We start from the raw sequence: 20,153 nt of genomic DNA on the forward strand, positions 1-20,153 counted from the left end.
TTTCTCAGTTAATATCAGTTATGGAATAAATTAAATAGCTCTGATTATTAAAATAATTGCAAAATAATGAGTAATAGAATTATATTCTTTTAACTTCCACAGTCCGTTTTGAGCCAAGCCATTTAATTTGGTTTAAAGAGTTAATTATGACAAGAGGATATTTAATATCCTGTAGTGTATGACAGCATCAAAATATAAATATGGTAATTTATTGTAAAAAGAAGAAAGCTAGGGCACATCATTGTTAATGCAGTCCTTTTATCTCTGGAAAATGGAACTCATATTAAGCTTTGACTCTCAGGGGACAGAATATGGGGGGAGGGTATGAAAGGAGCTCATTTTGTCTTTGTGTACATCAGAAAACTATCTTAGCAAAGTGGACTTCCAAGTATTGAATAATGGGATAGTAGGAACAATTATGATCCAAGATTTTTGCAAATCTACATGTAGTAGTGGTGCTCATGGTTATTTTTAATATCTTAATTTATTAGTATATTGATACCTGTTATTTATTACTTTTGTTTAAAAAAATTACACTTTAATTGTTGAAAATGCATTTCACTATGTAATAGAAATTGAGGCTCTGGATTTCCTAAATGCCCATATACTATACCAGCATTGCCCAGTGTAACAGTATAGATGTAATAATTGTATTTACACTAAATTACTACCTTATATTCTTTTAATTAGAAACCTATATTAACTAGAAGTTTTGTGTGTCTGCAGCTTAAAGATATTTTAGGTTCAAATTGATAAACAGAAGCCACAGCAGGTTTCAGACACATTTTCAGTCATCAAAAGAAATCTAGCTTTTACAGCTTTTTTAAAAAGTACATTTTATTTTCATTTAATTATTTGGAAATTGACAATCTAAATTATTTATATGATACCTGAATTCCTTAAATATCATCTAATGTATCTCTTTTGGGTGATGTTTTAACTTTTATGGGTAGAGCTTGCCATGTGTATTACTTAGATTTAAAAATTGCTTTGGGCATTTAAATATGGGCTTATTGTAGAAAGTATAGACCATATTACATGGTCTCAAGGGAGTTTAGAATAAATTAACTATAAATTGCATGAATTCATTACTAAGAAACAAAGACATTTATTCATCTTTTTCAGAATCTAATTTATAAAAAAAAATCACAATCCTACTTGTGTTCCGTTTGCTTTTAGATTTGCCTCATAGTAAGGAGCAGTGTTAGTTATAACTGATGAATCACTATTCAGTAAGCATTTATTGAAAACTCTGTGCAAACCATGTTATTAGGCGCTGGGAATAAAAAGATGGATAAGCCCTACTCTGAAGGTGTGAGTAGCTTGACTGGGGAGATAAATGTAGATAAACATCAGTGTGACAGATATGGTACTATAACTGTGAATAAAGTACTACAGGAGCCCAGACAATCTTATATATTACATATAAAAATATCTTAATTGTCAATAATAGCAGAAAGAAGGTTCTAACGAAGATGGTTCCTTTAAGCAGAGCTTTGTAAATGCGTCAACTTGGCATTTAAGGTAAAGTACAGTCTGAAAGAAGTCATGTAATCTCATGGAATGTTTATTGAATAGAGTTTGTAGAAGTGGCGATTTGAATAAAGGAGGCCAGGACCGGATTGTGATAGACCAAGAAAGCCAGAGTAAAGAATTAACTCCCAAGGACTAACCTTGGAGAATTAGTGAAAACTATAAAAAGAATCTATATTATCTGTGTTTCAGAAAGTTACTCTGGCTAGAAGACAGAGATTGGCAACATATTTCAACCAGTTTCATAAGCCAAAAACCTATTAAGTCATCTTTGTCCTCCTTTATCTGGTTATCCTATGAAGTAATATCGTTTTACTTCCCAGATATTACTTAATCTGTTGACTTTCCTCTGTGTCTTAGACGTGAACTTAGTTCAAACCAGCATTCTCTTGCCTGGACTAGTGCAAGAGCTCCTAATGGTCTTACTGTAATACCTTTCTTCTCACCTAGTACATTCTGACATTAGATATTACTAGAACTCTGACAGCTTTTCTTCTCTTCCCCCTCTCCTCATCTCTTTTTGGTTACTATTTGCCTGGTGTAGGAGGTTGAGTCATGTCCTTCCAAAAATTATGTTGAATATCCTGGTACCTGTGAATGTGACCCTGTTTGGAAATAGGGTCTTTGTAGATGTAATTAAGATGTAAGTTAAGATGAGGTCATACTAGAATAGGGTAGGCTCTTAATTTGATATGACAGGTGTCATCCGAGGAGATATAATAAAGGAAGAGATACAGAGATACATGAGGAGAGAATGCCCTGGGATGATGGAGATAAAGATTGAAGGGCTGCAGCTGTAAACAAAGGAATGCCAAGGATTGCCAGCAAACCACCAGAAGCTAGGAAGAGACAAAAAAAAAAAAAAAAAAGATTCTCTCTTACAGGTTTCCGAGGAAGTGTGGACCTGCCCTGCCAACATCTTGATTTCAGCCTTTTAGTCTCCAGCAGTGTGAGACAATAAATTCCTGTTGTTTTAAGTCACCAAGTTTGTGGTACTGTGTTACTCTTGAAGGCCTAGGAAATGAATACACCTGCTGTATATTGTTTATCTTTTAACTTTAATCTTTCTTTTTCTTTATAGTTTTAGACTTCTCTTTTGTAAACAGCATTTAGATGGATTTACTATTTGTTTTGGTTATCTTTTAAATGAACAGTCTTTATCTTTTAAATGAAGTATTTTGTTTATTTACATTTACCTGAATTAGTCATATATATGAAAAAATTTTGCCCTCTCATGTTTTGTATCTTACCTTTTCTGTGTTTACTTTGCTATTCTTTCTTGCCTTCTTTTATTTTGATAGATTTTTCCCCCTGCTCAACTTGAAATTTTGTTTTTTTGATGGTTACTCTAGAAATTAAAAAAAAATTTTTTTAAGTTTTTAAATTTATTTTGAGAGAGAGAGCAAGTAGGGTAGGGGCAGAGAGAGACGGAGAGAGAGAATCCCAAGCAGGCTTCACATTGTCAGCACAGAGCCCAATGTGGGGCTTGAACTCACAAACCGTGGGATTGTGACCTGAGCTGAAATAAGAGCCAGATGCTTAACCGACTGAGCCACCCAGGCGTCCCAAAGAAGTTTTAGCATGCATATTTAACTCAGTCTAAAGTTGACATCTTTACCTGTTCAAGTAGTGTACTTTAATCACCCCCTTTCCAACTTAAGTGTTGTTGTTGACTTTTTTATATTAAAGCCCACCAGACATTAATTTATTATGTACAATCAATATTTGATTGCTTTTCCTATTTACTTATAACTTCCTTTGTTATGCATTGCTTCTATCATCTTATACTTTCTACTCTGTGAAATTACTGAACTTCTGCCTGTAGTTACTTACATCCTTTAACTTTTTTTTTTTTGGTCCCACTAGTAGTAAATTCAGTTGTTTTTATGGCAGTCTTTATTTTATCCTTATTCACTGGGCATTGGATTTGAAGTAAACAAATTTTGTCTTTAATGTATAGATGATCTTCCAGTGCCTTCTGATTTTCATTGTTACTGTTGAGAAATCAGCTGTAGTGTAATTATCTCCTTTGAAGGTAACTTTTATTTTCTTTGATTAAGAGACAATCTTTGTCTTTAGTGTAGTTCAGATATACTATGATGAGCCTAGGTGTGGATTTTTTTCCCAACTGGAATTTATTAGGCTTCTGGAAAATGTTATATGTATTTTTTTGTTATCAGTTCTGAACATCTCCTGCCATTATTTATTCATATATTATCATTACCCCATTTCTTCTCTTCTTTTAGAACTACAGTCGACTCATTTGTTAAGCAGATAAATATTGAGCACCCTCTATTTGCCAGTTACTGGTTTAGAAACTGGGATACATTTGTAAAGAATCAGATCCCTGCCTTATGGAATTTACATTTTAGGCAACAGAGACAGACAATAAGTATAACAGATAAGTGAATTAAATGATATGTTGACAGGCAAGTAGCATGGAAGTTTTTTCTTTTAAAGAAATAGAATAAAAGATTGAGTGTTGTAGCCTGGAAGGGGGGAAGGACAAGTTAAAGTATTTTAAGTCTCATTGATAAAGTAAGATCTGAGCAAAGAGTTGAAAGAGATGAAGGAACTAGCCAAACAGATATATGGGGGAAGAGCATACCAGACAAAAGAAACAGCTAGAACAAAAGGCTCCATGATCAGTATGATGGAGAGTATGGCAAGAGATGAGTAAATGAGGGAGGGAAAAGTAGTAAAGATCAGACCTTGTATTATCTCACCTCATGGCTAGTCTGAGGGAAGCTTTTAGTCTGAGGGAAGTAGGCATTGCAGGGTTTGGGGATGAGAAATGGCATGATTTGATTTACATTTTATAAAAACCCCTCTGGCTGCTGTGATGAGAATGGATAGGAAAGTTTCAGGGAAACCAATGAAGAGGTTGTTGCAGGAATCCAGGCAAGAGTTCTTTTGACTTAATAAGACTAGGGTAGTAACATTGGTGATGGTGAGAAATGGTGAAATTCTGAATATCTTTTGGAGGTAAAGTGTGGTGATTTTTTTTTTTTTAATTTATCTGCATTAAAATTCCTTTCCTTGTATGGTAGCAGTTTAGAGCTGGCCTCAAGAGATGTGTGGTATTTCGGTGGCTGAAGTGCAGTAGTAGCTGTTATATTCAGATGTGCACATTGTCATTTCTCTGCTGGCTTACCTGAATGGTGTAGGACAGTAGTTGGACCTGCAAGCCGTTGGCACTGATCTCCTCTTTTAGCTTCTCTAAATGCTGGGCCAGGTACATGTACAGCTCTGGGAAAGGGAAATAGAGTCTTCTTCAAGTCACCAACATCATCAAGTGTAGATGCTGTAAAAAATAGACATGGTTCTAGTTTGTCCTTGGAGTTCACATCCAGTTCACAACCAGATTTTCTCCCCATCTGTGTGTCCAGCTGTCCTTGGTTTCAGGCCCACCATCAAACACAAAGGCACCAGGTTTCCACAGACTTCTTTATAAGTGCTCCTTATGGTCCCTGGTCAGTGACTTTTCTCAGATCCTTTAATCATCTCCTTTGTGATCTTTATTCCTTCTCCTCTTCCACCGTGGTGTAAGGTCTCATCCTTATAATCACTTCCTGAGTCCATATCACTGGATGGTTCTGCTCTCCAGATTAAACTATAACTGATATATACAGCTGACAGATGTGAGAGAAAGAGAGGAGTCAAGGTTGACTCTAGGATTTTTGCCTGAAACCTAGAGTGAAGTTGCCATCATTTGAAAATGGGGAAGAATATGGGAAGAGTGGGTCTAGGAAGAAAGGTTTAGAGTTCAGTTTTGAATATGTTGACTTTGATAGTGTAGTAGTTATTCATCTCTATATGTTAAGTAGCTGATGAATATAAAGAATTTAGACTTAGAGATATATTTGGACATTGTCAGTATACAGATGGAATTTAAAACTCTAAGACCAGATTATACAGCTAAATAAGAAATGTCAATAAAGAAGAGGTTGAAGGATTGAGCTCTGGGCCTGGCAACATTTAGACACTGGGGAGAAGAGGGGGAATCAGCAAAAAAGACGATTGGAAAAAACTTGGCAAGGAATTAGAAATGATGGCTTTGGTCAAATAATGTCTAAAAGTCAGCTTAATGACAACTGAGAATTGCCCTTTGGATTCAAGTTTAGTTTCTGTTTTTGTTGTTGTTGTTTGTTTGTTTGTTTAAAATATTCAGCTTGTCTTCTGATATGGTATGATATAGTTTGTATTTTGTGCCATAATTTTACATATCCTAACATCTGTCCAGGATAGTTATTTTGTCCCATGTATCTGTCTGCATTGAGAAATATGTTGTACTTTAAAAATCTGATATTGGTAAGTTACCACGTACTTATTGTTGTTTTCTTTGATGTTAGAAAGTCATAAACATTTCACTAGATTCCTTTTAATTTACTAAATTTACTCTTTTTAAATGAATTATAATCACCTGTCACTTTGCATACCATTTAATCAGACTTTGGTCCATGAACATAATTCTCTTTCCTTCCATTCCTCCCCCCACCCCCTGCTCCGTCTTCTGCATTTGTCTATTTCCATTGTTTTTTGCATAGTGAGTCCAAATATATGTTAGAAAAGAAAGCTGTCAAAGCTCATCATTCCATTTTGATGTTTAGCTACTAAATTATCTTTTTTTTTAATAATTTTTTTTAACGTTTATTCATTTTTTGAGAGACAGAGCACAGGTGGGGGAGGGCAGAGAGAGAGAGAGGGAGACACAGAATCTGAAGCAGGCTCCTGGCTCTGAGCTGTCAGCACAGAGCCCAACATGGGGCTCAAACCCATGAACCGTGAGATCATGACCTGAGCTGAAGTCTGATGCTTAACTGAGTGAGCCACCCAGGTGCCCCAGCTACTAAATTTTCTAATAATAGTGTTTTGGGCCTGGTTTCAGAACCTATACTTAAGTTCGCTAGTTATCATCCCTTATTTTAACTTTGACAAGGTCAAACTGAAGTTTCAAGGGAGGCCAATTCCTAGACCTCCTGCTGGGCCCCTAGCTCTGTAGAGTAGACTAATATGGATTTCCTTATCAGGCACTTTTGTCCTCCTGGATATATGCAACTTTGTGGATTTCCTCTGAGGAGAAGGAAAAATACTCACCACTGTGTTCAGCTCTCTCTCTCCCCTGATACATTCTCTTTCTTATGACCTCCCCACTCTCTAAAAATATAGGTATAGTTTGCCAGAAAGATACAGAGTTTTAAATCTGGTTCAGGCTAGGGGCGCCTGGGTGGCGCAGTCGGTTAAGCGTCCGACTTCAGCCAGGTCACGATCTCGCAGTCCGTGGGTTCGAGCCCCGCGTCGGGCTCTGGGCTGATGGCTCAGAGCCTGGAGCCTGTTTCCGATTCTGTGTCTCCCTCTCTCTCTGCCCCTCCCCCGTTCATGCTCTGTCTCTCTCTGTCCCCCCAAAAAATAAAATAAACGTTGGAAAAAAAAATTAAAAATAAAATAAATAAATCTGGTTCAGGCTATAAATTACCCAGAGAATTAAGAAAGTTCTGTATTTCCCTATTTGATTAGAGAGACAGCAGTCTTCCTATGTCTAGTATGTAAAAAAAGGGGCAGAATGGTGGAAAATAAGATTAACCACATAATGAAGCATAGTATGGCTATAATAATTTACTAAGGTCTCGGTGTGCTGCAGAGTCAATTAAGCTATCCTTATATTCTTCGTTCTCTGTGAAGTGCTGTATGTTTTTGGTTTGGGACCTTCATTGATTAGATTCTGACCTTTCTTATATCATGCAACATCATATACTCTTCTCATCTGAAAAATGAAAATGTTAGAAAGATTATCTCTGAAGTAACTTTCTGCTCTCAATATATATGATTGACTGTATGCAGTTGATTTTTATTATTTTCAGATTCTGGCTTTGAATTTGCCTACTTGCTAAAATTTGTTACCTCAAAATTAATATTTGCGGAGCTTTTGCAATCATTCATGGACATGCACAGGGTGACAGAAAGTTGGAATCCTCTGATGTACATGTTCCCAACTGAGGTTGAACAAGGCAGTGCTCTGCTTTCTTATTTCAACTCTGATATTGTAAACAAGTCTCCTTCTTGTGGTGCTATGTTTTTCACATTTTTGTGCTTTTTATTGGTGATTTTGCTGTTTAAATGACCTCCAAGTGTAGTGCTAAACTGCTGTCTAGTGTTTCTTAGTGTAAGAAAGCAGTGATGTCATTTTGGAGAAAATATGTGTTAGATAAATCTCATTCAGGCATGAGTTATAGTGTTGTTGGCTGTGAGTTCAGTGCTAATCAACAATATATATTAAATAATGTGTCTTTAAACAGAAACACACAGGAAGCAAGGTTATGTACTATTTGGTTGACAAAAATATTATCAGAGGATTATAGGAACCTAATGCTGTATTTCCCCTATGAGCAGTAGTTCAGTATTCACTAATTTGGTGTTCTTGGTGACTTTATAGAACATATCTACTGTGAATAACAAGAATGGACTAAATGTTTTTTTTTTCTTTTATTCTATCCTTGTGCTCCTTGGAATAATAAGCTCTTCCTTTTCCCCCAGGATATACCATTCTATACATTGGAAACATTTAATAAATACCTGTTCAATGAATAAATGAATCTTTGTATCTCTCACAGAATAGATGATCAATACATTTTTGTTGGATAAATTAGTATTGAATAATTTATATTTGAGTATAAAAGATACTACACTTGAATATTACCAGCTTTCATTTTAGAATTTTGTCATGCTTCAGAAATGAAATTAGATTAGACTTTTTAGCATTTTGGAGACATACACAGATACAACTGTTGTTGATCAAGGGCTTTTTTTTTTTTTTTTTTTTCCCTCTAATGCCCTAGAACATTGTAATAATTCAGTGAAACACCAAAGGTGTCATTTTGAAGGTACCTCAGATTTGGAATCCTTATGCTTACAAAAAGTCCTGGAAGTATTTTTGAAATAATTGCATTAGACATGTTCTGGCAAAATTTCCTGTAATTATGTCTGCCAAAATTTCAGTGGCTACTTACATAAGTTGCTCTTCAGAAGTTCTTCAAAGTGTGCCATGTTTTTTAAAAGTTTATTTTTCATGTATATCCTATGTTATACATAACAGAATGTTTTAATACATAATATATTTCTGCACATTGGAAGCCCTGAAAATGAAATTTTTTGAACCTCACTGCCCAGTGAAGCATAGGGATAAATATTAGCCCTATTAACAACTAACCGTACTTCAGTTACTTAGATAAATCAGTGGCTTGCTTGTCATTCTAAAAGTGGAGCTCTCATAGTTCTTTATAAACAATGACATTCTATAATTTTTACTCATAGCTCAGTCTCCTTTTATTTAACCTATACAGTTTAGTATGGAAATTACCTGGGTAGCACATATTAGTTTCCAATTAATAAGATTTCCATTAGTATTTCATATGCACCAACACCGGGACTCCCTTTGACTTGTTGAATAAGCTTGTATTAGTATTATTTTATATTTCATTATTGTATAAGGAGAATTGAACTTGAGAGTGATTGAGTAGGTCTATTAGTTTACTCAGTAATTGTGTTGGTAAGGTTTGACCCAGTGTTCACTCCAGGTCTTTGCTTTATTTATTTACTGTGTTTTTTGGGGGAAGATTTTTCAGTAGGTCTTTTTGTTGTAATTTAGATGTCAGCTAGGACCTCCTGACTTTTGAATTTTAGATGAAATTGGTTTGACTTTCACCGCCTGCCACCCTTTTCCCTCCAACCCCCCACTCAGTTATGAGCCTTGTTGAAGTTCAGAGTCCCAGACACCAACAGATATTAGGACAGTTTGTTCAGCTTCTCATGGTGATCTGTTTCTGGACTTCTGCTTTCTAGCCTGATGTCTTTTACTCTGCTTTGACCCAGATGAGAAAGTCAACTCTTTCCTCACATAAGGCACTAGTAGTGGTAAGTCGTGGTACTTTATTAAATTTTAAAACTTCTCTGTGATCCTTTAATTCCATTTACAGTGCTTTAACAATTTTAAGGTGCACATTGGGGCGCCTGGGTGGCGCAGTCGGTTAAGCGTCCGACTTCAGCCAGGTCACGATCTCGCGGTCCGTGAGTTCGAGCCCCGCGTCAGGCTCTGGGCTGATGGTTTGGAGCCTGGAGCCTGTTTCCGATTCTGTGTCTCCCTCTCTCTCTGCCCCTCCCCTGTTCATGCTCTGTCTCTCTCTGTCCCAAAAATAAATAAAAAACGTTGAAAAAAAAATTAAAAAAAAAAAAGGTGCACGTTTCCCCCACCCTACATTTTAACATCTCTAAAATCAGGATGGACTTTCAGTCAGTGGTGTCTGTCTTAAATTGATTTCTCTAGGAAATAAATTCTGAAGCAGAAATTTGCATGCATGTGTTTATTGGAGAATTTCCTTGGGAACATCATCTGTAAGAGAATGACAGAAGTAGGGCTGGTTTGGAGAAAAGTTGAATTGTGGTGCACTTGCAGCAGAAGGCTCGGGTGACATGTGGGAAGCTCTGGAACTGAGATTGTCCCTCAAAATTGTCCCTAACTGAGATACAGGGGATGGCCCTTTGCACTTCCACATCATTAGATGCCAGTAACAGTAGGAAGTCCCAACCTTGGGTGAAGGGGCTCCCTTCAGCTGTGGGCAATTCCCAGAGAGTTACTTAAGTGGGAGCTGTCAACATCCAGTACTCCTGATACCTGGGAAGATGAGTGCCTCGTTTCTGGAGAGGAGAGATCTGGTAGCCAACCATAGCATCCACTGCCTTTGTCACGTGGTGGCTCTTTATTTCTTAGTGGTAAGTAAGTTAATTGTGGCTCTTTATATCAGTAGCCTCTTAGATTTGATACAACATGGTATATTCAAGAAAAATTTTAAGGTTTTATTGATAAAATGTGTTCAAGAAGACAGAATGAAAGATCTGTCTGGTTTATTTATCATAGCCATATGAAAAGTTATACACTTTCATTCATTCAATTAAGAAGTTTTGTTTTTTGTTTTTTGTTTTTTGTTTTTGAGTCATTACCACATACTAAATGATGTTTTAGGGGCAGGGCTGTCTAGCACTGAATAGTAAAGAGAAAGTCCCTACCATCATAGATTTTACATCCCAGTGGAAGAAGACAAAGCAAACAGATATATGTATTGTATGTCAGGTGGTATGACACTTACATAGCTATGTATAATTTGATATCCACCTTAAGGTTGATATTGTCTTAATATGACTCTCTGACCAAGAGTTTGTAAGGACATGCTAGCTTTCTTGATCGATGTTTTTTTTTGTTTGTTTGTTTGTTTTTGTTTTTGTTCTGGTTTTTTGGTTTTGATTGATGTATCCTGATTAAGGTGTTTTACTACTAAGGAATTTTCTGCCTCACTTGTGGAAATTAATGAGCCTTTTTATGATTAAATTGTTAAAACCTTTGGGGTTGAATGAGGGACTTTTTGTGTAATATGCTTCATAAACTTGATTTTATAATGTTATTAGATTTTGTAATTCTGTCATGAGGAGCATTATAATTTAAAAAACATTGTGCATTTAATTATACGTGAGTATGTACTCAGTATTGTTCACAAAAAATTGGAGATACAGAATCTTTCCTGGGTTGTTAAACAGTTAGAAAGGTAGAAGTAATAGTATTTTTAAATTTCAGTCAAACCCCATTGCTTACTCACTAAGTAAGTATGTTGGTGAGATAACTTGTATTCCTCCTGATATGCACAGTTCATGATATTAAATAAAAACACAAGGATTACATGTGAGATCATGTCATTAGTACAGTCTGTCTGATATTAAGTCTCTGGGAGATTATAGTTTCCATGTGATGTAAACTTAAAAAAACAGGCATACTCCAAAATATTTTGCTCTTCGATAATAAATTTCATGTAACTTAAGTACTAACTTATGTTAGCCATTTAACCTTTTAATAGTTTTATCCATTAGCAGTTCTTGGGATTAAATATTCCAGTATGCATCCAAATATGTAATTCACCTGTAGGATAAATATGAAGGCAAATGGTCTTAGAATTAACAAGTAGCATAGCAAATAGAATTATTAACAGGTCCATGGAGAGTGAACTTTTGTTTTCTCTGTAGTTGTCATTAATAATATTTAAAATATAACCTTTATCTTCCTATCCTTCATTCAGTTATTCATTCATTCATTCATTCATTCATTCAGTAAAATAATATATGTAAAGGGCATATTGCCTTGTACAGAGTTTGTACTCAATAACTGCTGATATTTTATTTTCTGTTCTTGTTTTCTTCATTCAGTGAGCATCTGTTAAATATTTAATATGCCCAGATACAGTTTTATATTTTAGGACAAAAAAAAAAAAAAAAAGGAAAAGAGAATCTCTGCCTTCATGGGAAGTAGCATTAAAGTTTTAAATATGTAATTTCAAAATCAAGGTTTATTTTTCCAAAACAATGCATATATAATATACTGTTGAAGCAAAATTTATTTCAATTTAATAATAACATAGACACCAGCATTAAAGTATTTATTTATTGCCTAATTCTCTGGCTAGGAATTCCAACATTATGTTACATAAAGTGGTGAGAGTGGGCATCTTTGTCTTGTTACTGAGATTAGAGAAAATGCTTTCAGCTTTTCACTGTTGACTATGATGTTAGCTATGGGCTTGTCATATATAGCCTTTATTGTGTTGAGGTATCTATCTTCTATACCTGCTTTAAGAGTTTTTATCGTAAAGAGTTTTTATTAGATGCTTTTTCTGCATCTATTGAGATGATCATATGATTTGTATCCTTTATTTTGTTAATGTGGTATATCACATTGACTGATTTGTGAAAGTCAAACCATCCTTGCATCCCCGGAGTAATTCCCATGTGATCATTGTATATAATCTTTTAATGTTTTATTGAACTTGGTTTGCTAATATTTTGTTGAGGATTTTTTTGTCTATGTTCATCAGGGATAGTGGCTTGTAATTTTCTTTTTTTGTGGCATTCTTTTTTTGTTTTGATGTCAGGATAATACTGGCCTCATAGATTGGGACAGTTCTCTCCTTTTCTATTTTTTGGAAGAGTTTGAGCAAGCTTGATATTAATCCTGTTTTGAGTGTTTGGTAGAATTCACTAGTGATGCCTGGGCTCTTATTTTTTGTGAGGTTTTGATTATTGATTCAGTTTTCTTACTAGTAATCAGTTTGTTGAGACTTTCTATTTCATCATAATCGTAGGTTGTATGTTTCTAGGAATTTATCCATTTCTTCTAGGTTCAATTTGTTGGCATATAATTGATCATAGTAGTCTTTTTTGATTCTTTTATTTCTGTGGTATCAATTTAACATCTCTTTCATTGCTGATTTCATTTATTTGAGTCTTCTTTTTTTCTTGGTGAGTCTAGCAAAAGGCTTGTCAATTTTGTGTATTTGTTCAAAGAACCAGCTCTTAGTTAACATTGATCTTCTCTATTGTCTTTTTAGCCTCTCTTTCATTTATTTGTACTCTAATCCTTATTTCCTTCCTTCTACTAACTTTGAGTTTTGTTTGTTCTTCTTTTTCTGTTTCTTTGAGGTATAAAGTTGGGTTGTTTATTTGAGATTTTCTTCTTTCTTGAGGTAGGCATTTGTTACTACTAACTACCCTCTTAGAACTGCTTTTGCTGCTTCCTACAAATTTTGGTATAGTTCCATTTTCATTTGTTTTAAGGCATATTTTATTTTTCCTTTAATTTCTTCTTTGGCCCATTGGTTGTTCAGTATCATGTTGTGTAATATCCACATATTTGTAAATTTTCCAGTTTTCTTTGTGTAGTTAATTTTTAGTTTTATACCATTGTGGTTGGAAAAGATGCTTGATATGATTTCAGTCCTCTTAAATTTATTAAGGCTGCTTTGTGGCCTGACAGGTGATCTATCCTGGAAAAATATTCCATGTGCACTTGAGAAGAATGTGTGTTCTGTTGCTTTTAAGATGGGAGGTTCTATATATATCTATTAAGTCCATGTTGTCTAATGTGTCATTTAAGACTGGTGTTTCCTTGTTGATTTTCTCTCTGGATGATCTGTCCGTTTATGTAAATGGAGCACTGAAGTCCCCTACTATTACTGTATTGCTGTTTCTCCCTTTAGGTCTGTTAATATTTGCTTTGTATATTTAGGTTCTTCTGTGTTGGTTACATAAATATTTATAAATGTTATATGCTCTTGTTGGATTGACCCTTTATCGTAATGTAATGCCCATCCTTGTCTCTTACTCCACATCTTGTTTTATAGTCTATCTTTTCTAATATAAATATAGTTAGTCGAGCTTTCTTTTGACTTACATTTGTGTGGAATATCTTTTTCCATCCGTCACTCTCCCTCTGTGTGTGTTCCTGCCTCTGAAGTGGAGTCTGCTATAGGCAGTATATAGAGAGTTCCTGTTTGTTTATTAATCCATTCAACATTTTTAGGTCTTTTGATAGAAGAATTCAGTTCATTTACATTTAAAGTAATTGTTGAGGGGCACCTGGGTGGCTCAGTCGGTTAAGCATTGATTTCGGCTTAGGTCATGATCTCATCTGATTTTGGCTCAGGTCATGGTCTTTACCATTCCCGAGTTCGAGCCCTATGTCGGGTTCTGTGCTGACAACTCAGAGCCTGGAGCCTGCTTCAGATTCTGTGTGTCTCTCTCTGTCTCTGCCCCTCTCCTGCTCATGCTCTGTCTCTTTCTGTCAAAAATAAATAAACATTAAAAAAAAATAAAAAACATTAAAAAATTTTAAAGTATTCATTGGTAGGTATGCACTTATTGCCATTTTGTTAATTGTTTTCTGGCTGTTTTGTTATTGTTGTTCCTCTTTATTTTTCTTGTTATTTTCCTTTATTGTTTAATGGCTTTCTTTAATGGCATGCTTATATTCCTTTTTGTTTATCTTTTGTGTATGTACTATTTTAGGTTTTGGCTTTGTGGTTAGAAATATGCAAATTGTATATAAAAGCTAATACCAAAATCTATAAAGAACTCATACCACTCAATAACAAAAAAAGCTGGCTAAAAAATGGGCAGATCTGAATAAATATTTTCCAGAGAAGATCTATAGATGGCCAACAGGTACATTAAAAGATGCTCAACATCATTAATCGTCAGGTAAATGCAAACCAAACTACAATGAGATATCACCTCACACCTGTGAGAATGGCTTTTATCAAAATGACAAGAAATAACAAGTATTGCTGAGGATGTGGAGAACAGGGACCCTTGTGTACTGTTGGTAAGAATGTATATTGGTATAGCTGCTATGGAAAACAATATGGGGCTTCCTTAAAACATTAAAAATAGGGGCGCCTGGGTGGCTCAGTCGGTTAAACGGCCGACTTCGGCTCAGATCATGATCTCGCGGTCCGTGAGTTCGAGCCCCACCTCGGGCTCTGTGCTGACAGTTCAGAGCCTGGAGCCTGTTTCAGATTCTGTGTCTCCCTCTTTCTCTGACCCTCCCCCATTCATGCTCTGTCTCAAAAATAAATAAATGCTAAAAAAAAAAAACATTAAAAATAGAATCACCATGTGATCCAGAAATTCTACTTGTGAATATTTATCCAAAGGAAATGAAAACACTAACTTGAAAAGATATCTGTACCCTCATGTTCATTGCAGCATTATATACAATAGCCAAGACATATAAGCATCCTAAGTGCCTGTCACTGGATGAATGGGTAAAGAAAATGCTAAGTGAAATAAGTCAGAGAAGGACAAACACTGTATGATCTCTCTTATATGTGAAATCTAAAAACAAACAAACTCTTAGATACAGAGAACAGATTGATGGTTGTCAGAGCCAAGTGGTAGGAAAAATGGGTGAAGGAGGTCAAAATGTAAAAAGAAAAGGAAGAAATTAAATACTAAAAATTTATTTGAAACCACCACTCTGTAGCACATCTTAATGGATATAAGTTTACATTATTGTTTGAATGAGATAACATTAAAGAGGTTAAATGGAATATCAAGTGGTATTTTAAGATAAAGTAATAGATTGATTATAACTAAAAAGAATTCTTATAGGTACATTAGTAAAGAGAGATAATTTGAATTAAAATATAAGGAAATTTTATAGGCTATTATAAAGGACTACATAGAAAAAGTAGAATAAGGTAAGAGGGATCAGGAATGTTTTGTGGGGAAGGTGCAACTTTAAATATATTTCTACTGCGAATATGACTTTTGAGCCAAGATGTGAAAGACAAAGGAATTTAGCCATGCGGATAATGGGGGAAGAGGGAAAATATAGAGAGTGGACAGCCAATACAAAGGTCCTAATGCAGAAGTGATGTGCTTGGTGCATTTCAGAAACTGGCTGGAGTACAGTAAGCAAAGGGAGAACAGAGGGATCACAGAGCAGTTATTTGGGCCATTTTAAGGACTTTGACTTTTACTCTGAGTGAATGAGGAGGAGGCATTGTATGGTTTTGAGAAGTGACACAACTAGACTTTTTTTAATTTAATTTTATTTTTTTAAGAATCACTCTAGCTGTTGCGTTGAAAATAGACTGGGGGCAGGAATGAAGGGTGGAAGCAAGGAGACCAGCTAGAAGGCTAACTGCAGTAATCTACATATAAAGAAAGCAACCCAGATATTAAATTTTATCACTTCTCCATCTATCCATAGCCCTTTAACTGACTTCATTATAAAGTCCAAACTTCTCAGTATGGTGAAGAGTGGAAGCTTCCTGATTTGGTCCCTTCTTCTTACTCATATTTACATCTTACTACTACTATCTACTCTAGTATATCTTACTGCTGTCTACTATTACTTACTACTACCACATCTACGCTCAAGAATCTCCTCCAGAAAACCATCCTTAACCCTTTTTTTTTCGCATCTGGGCTAGGCCCCTCTGTGTGTATAGTATTTATCACACTGTGTGGTAATTACTTCTTTGCTTATTGACCCAGACTTTACAGAGCCAGACCTATACACAGTAAAAAAATAATAATTTTTAAAAACACAACTTCAGTACGCACTGAAATAAAAAGAAAAAAAATAAATAGTTATTTCATGAAGAAACAGATATCACATTAAAAAAATAATACAATATGTCATGGCCCAAGTGGGCTATATTCTAGAAATACAAGGGCATGTCAATAAAATCCATTAGTAAAATTCATTAAAATCGCTTCTCAGCCTTTTGGCTAAAATCAAGTGTAGTAAAATTCATTAGAGATACAGATAAAAAAATCATACAATTATCTTGATAATTCACACTACTTATTACACAGTCATTTAAAAACCACCTGGTAGGTCATGATCTCGTGGTCCGTGAGTTCAAGCCTCGCGTCAGGCTCTGGGCTGATGGCTTGGAGCCTGGAGCCTGTTTCCGATTCTGTGTCTCCCTCTCTCTCTGCCCCCTCCCCCGTTCATGCTCTGTCTCTCTCTGTCCCAAAAATAAATAAAAAACGTTGAAAAAAATAAAAAATAATAATAAAAAAAAATAAAAACCACCTGGTAAAATAAGAATTAATGGGTGCCTCCTTCCTTAACGTGATTTTATATATCTCACCAAAAATCCCTAACTTCCGTAGAAGTCAGATTCACTAGAAGTCTTTCTGTTACATTCAGGAGTAATAAAATGGTCAATATCTACTCTATTATGTAATATTATATTGTAGGTATTAGCCAATCAGTTTGGCAAGACAAAACAATCAGAGGCATAGAAATTGGAAAAGAAAGGAGTAAAACTATTTGTTTTTTGATGAGTATATTCCACAGGAATGTATAGAAACATTGATACAGTGAAACATTTTTGTAAATTCAATAGCCTTGTATATGCAAAATCAAAAACCAATTAGGATATATGTTGGAAGAGAAGATCTCATTTACAGTAGCAAAAGAGAAAATGCCTCAGGGTAAGTGGATAAAAAAAATGTGCAAAATATATATGAGGAAAACTATAAAACATCTTTGAAAGTCCCCCAAATAAACATTTGGAAAGACATACCATGTTCTTGGATAGAAAAACTCAGCACAAAGATTTAATTCTTCTTGAGCTAGTTTATATATCTAACCAAATTTCAATAAAAATGCCATTAATTATTTTTCCTGGGGTGGCACAAGTTGATTATATAGTTTATTTGGAAGGTTAAAGAGCAAGCAAAAATCATGAGGAACACCCTGGTAAAATAGCACTGGGAATCTCTCTATACTATATTATGGTAGAGAGTAGGAGAATAGACATTGTGAGGTATACTGTTGACCCTCATAGGTAAAACAAACTGCTTTTATAGTTCCTTACAGATTGGTATTGAGAAAAAGACATTAGCCTCGTCAGTGGTTACGTAACAGATACCAGAGGTTGTGTCAGTTTTCTCTAGTAATAATCTAGAACAGTAGCTGCAATTGGAAGCACCACCTGATTAAGCTTACAGTAGTCTAGTCACTCTCCAAGATCCACCTGACATCTGCACAGGCCAAACTAGTGAATTAAATGGGAATGTGATAGGTATCACTCTTGTTGCTTCTTTCTAATTTTGATTGTAACAATAATCTCTGCAGTACCCCCAAGGATACAATATTGCTTCTGCTGTTAATATCTTGTTATACAGAGAAGTTCCAGGAGCTTCTTCCTATCCTTTTTTACTATAATGACCCTTAGCACATGGGTAAGAGAGTGGCTGTAGAGGTTCTTCCAGATGTCAGGTATGTTTAATGATTCTAGGTATGCATTCACCAATGGAGAATTAACTACAGGGTGAGTGTGTGGACTAACAGGGTGCACTGTGAATCAAACTTGTGCTAAGACTTCACCTATCACTTGGCCTCTTTAAGTCCTGACTTTGACTCATGGGCCATAGTGGTGCTTTATGTCCTCAAGAATTAGCATTCATTCCCCTGGAGTTAGTGTATAGTAAGCTCTGAAAGGGCTGTATATTTATTTTTCTCCATGGCACGGTTACTCTATTAAAAAGGAGCAGGCGCCTCTGGGGATGATTTGGTAGAACATTTATAGTTGCAGCAATACTACAAGGTCTTTCCTTAGAAGTACGCAGCTTCCCTTTCATCAAGGGCCTGTGGATTTGAGGAATGACTTAGATCTGAAAATTGGGTGAGAGGACAGCAGCAGGCCCCCAGTAGACTGCAGGAAGCAGGCAGGTGGTGAAAAGTTTGCGGTAGAATGGTGGAAAACCAGAGCCAGTTTCTGCCGAAAGCTACTCTGGTGATGAAGAAATTTGCCAGAGAATGTCAGTAAGCCAGAGCTGGTTTGCTCAGGCCTCTGAGGTGAGGGCCACTTGGCCTCCTACACAGTATTCAACTGACAGTTGCATCAATGAAGAAAAGCATACCAGAATGTATGCAATGACCTTGTAGTGTCCCTTCACTGTTCTATATTGATAAAGCCTGGCATTGTACCAGCTGGCCAGAGAGAAGTGTTATAGGGTCCCGATCTGGAATCCGAAAGCAAAGCAAGAAAAGTGGATTTAGAGCTAAGAAGTAGTAAATCAATTACAGTTGATAACTGGCACTGTTATATTTAGAGGATATAAGGAAACCAAGTCATTGTTTTGAAAGCTGTTAAGGGAAAGAATCAAGTCTTTTCTTCTGACTTTACTATATAAAATTTACCTCAGGTAAGCAAATAGTCAGTAAGGCTGGGTTTTTCTTTATCAAAGTTTTTTCAGCCAAGTGATGAAGAAGGAATGATAGACTATCATCATTTTGTGAAACATTAACGTATTTAGGTCATCATTGTTCAAAAGAAATATAATGTGGGTATACATGTAATTAAAAATTTTCTAATCACTACAGTTAAAAAGTGGAAGCAGATGAATTTAATTTCTGTAGCATATTTTATATAACAGTATTTCTAAAATACTGCCATTTCAACATGTAATCAATAAAAATATTAACAAGATAGTTTATAGTCCCTTTTTTTGTGCTAAGGCTTTAAAATTTGGTGTGTATTTTATACTTACAGCTTATGTCTGTTTCAGTTAGCCCCATTCCATGTGCTCAATAGTCATACTTGGCTAGTGGCTACCATGCTGGATAGTTTAGATGTAGGCAGTGATCATCAGTGGCAGTAACATCACATTAAGAGAGGTAACCAGACATTATGCATCTTCTGATACATACCTATGAAGTAGTTATACCAAAATAGACATACATGAATCTCTTTCAGATTTAACCACCTGTTTTCAAGAAGTACAGTGGAATAAAGTAGTATGTAAAATAACATTGTGGTGATACAGAAAGCAAAATCCAGACTATAGGATACTCTACACAATAAATGACTTGGTTTCTTTGAAAAATAAAATGCAAAGTCAGGGGAGACAGAACCAAAAGAGCTGTCACTGATTTATTAACTCATTGAAATATAAGGATATTCTTAAAAAACAAACAAACAAACAAACATTAGACAATAGGAAGAATTTGAACATAGGCTAGGTATTTAATGATATGGAGAACTGTCTTTTTAGATGGAACCAAGAGTATCGTAGTTGTGTTTAGAAATGACTTGTAAAAATACATATTGAAATATATATATATATATATATATATATATATATATATGAAATGGTATCATGTCTGTGATTTACTTCAAAATAATCTGGAGGTATGAGTGAACATGGGGATAATAAATGAAACAAGATTCACCATGAGGTGATGTTTGTTGTAGAATAGGTTTATGTGACAGTTCATTTTC

General features: G+C 35.3%; 1 protein-coding gene and 1 long non-coding RNA gene across 2 annotated transcripts in view; both read left to right on the top strand.

Moving 5' to 3' along the window:
• RNGTT (RNA guanylyltransferase and 5'-phosphatase) overlaps window positions 1–20,153 on the top strand; it is a 306,719-nt gene that overhangs the window by 189,610 nt on the left and 96,956 nt on the right. The gene's annotated exons all lie outside the window — the stretch shown is intronic.
• Window positions 12,783–19,861, top strand: LOC128315582 (uncharacterized). The gene is made up of 2 exons (XR_008298483.1): window positions 12,783–15,329; window positions 15,535–19,861. It is a non-coding gene; the product is annotated as an uncharacterized LOC128315582 (long non-coding RNA).

Source organism: Acinonyx jubatus, chromosome B2 (genome assembly GCF_027475565.1).
Source record: "Acinonyx jubatus isolate Ajub_Pintada_27869175 chromosome B2, VMU_Ajub_asm_v1.0, whole genome shotgun sequence".
In the NCBI taxonomy this organism is placed as follows: domain Eukaryota; kingdom Metazoa; phylum Chordata; class Mammalia; order Carnivora; family Felidae; genus Acinonyx; species Acinonyx jubatus.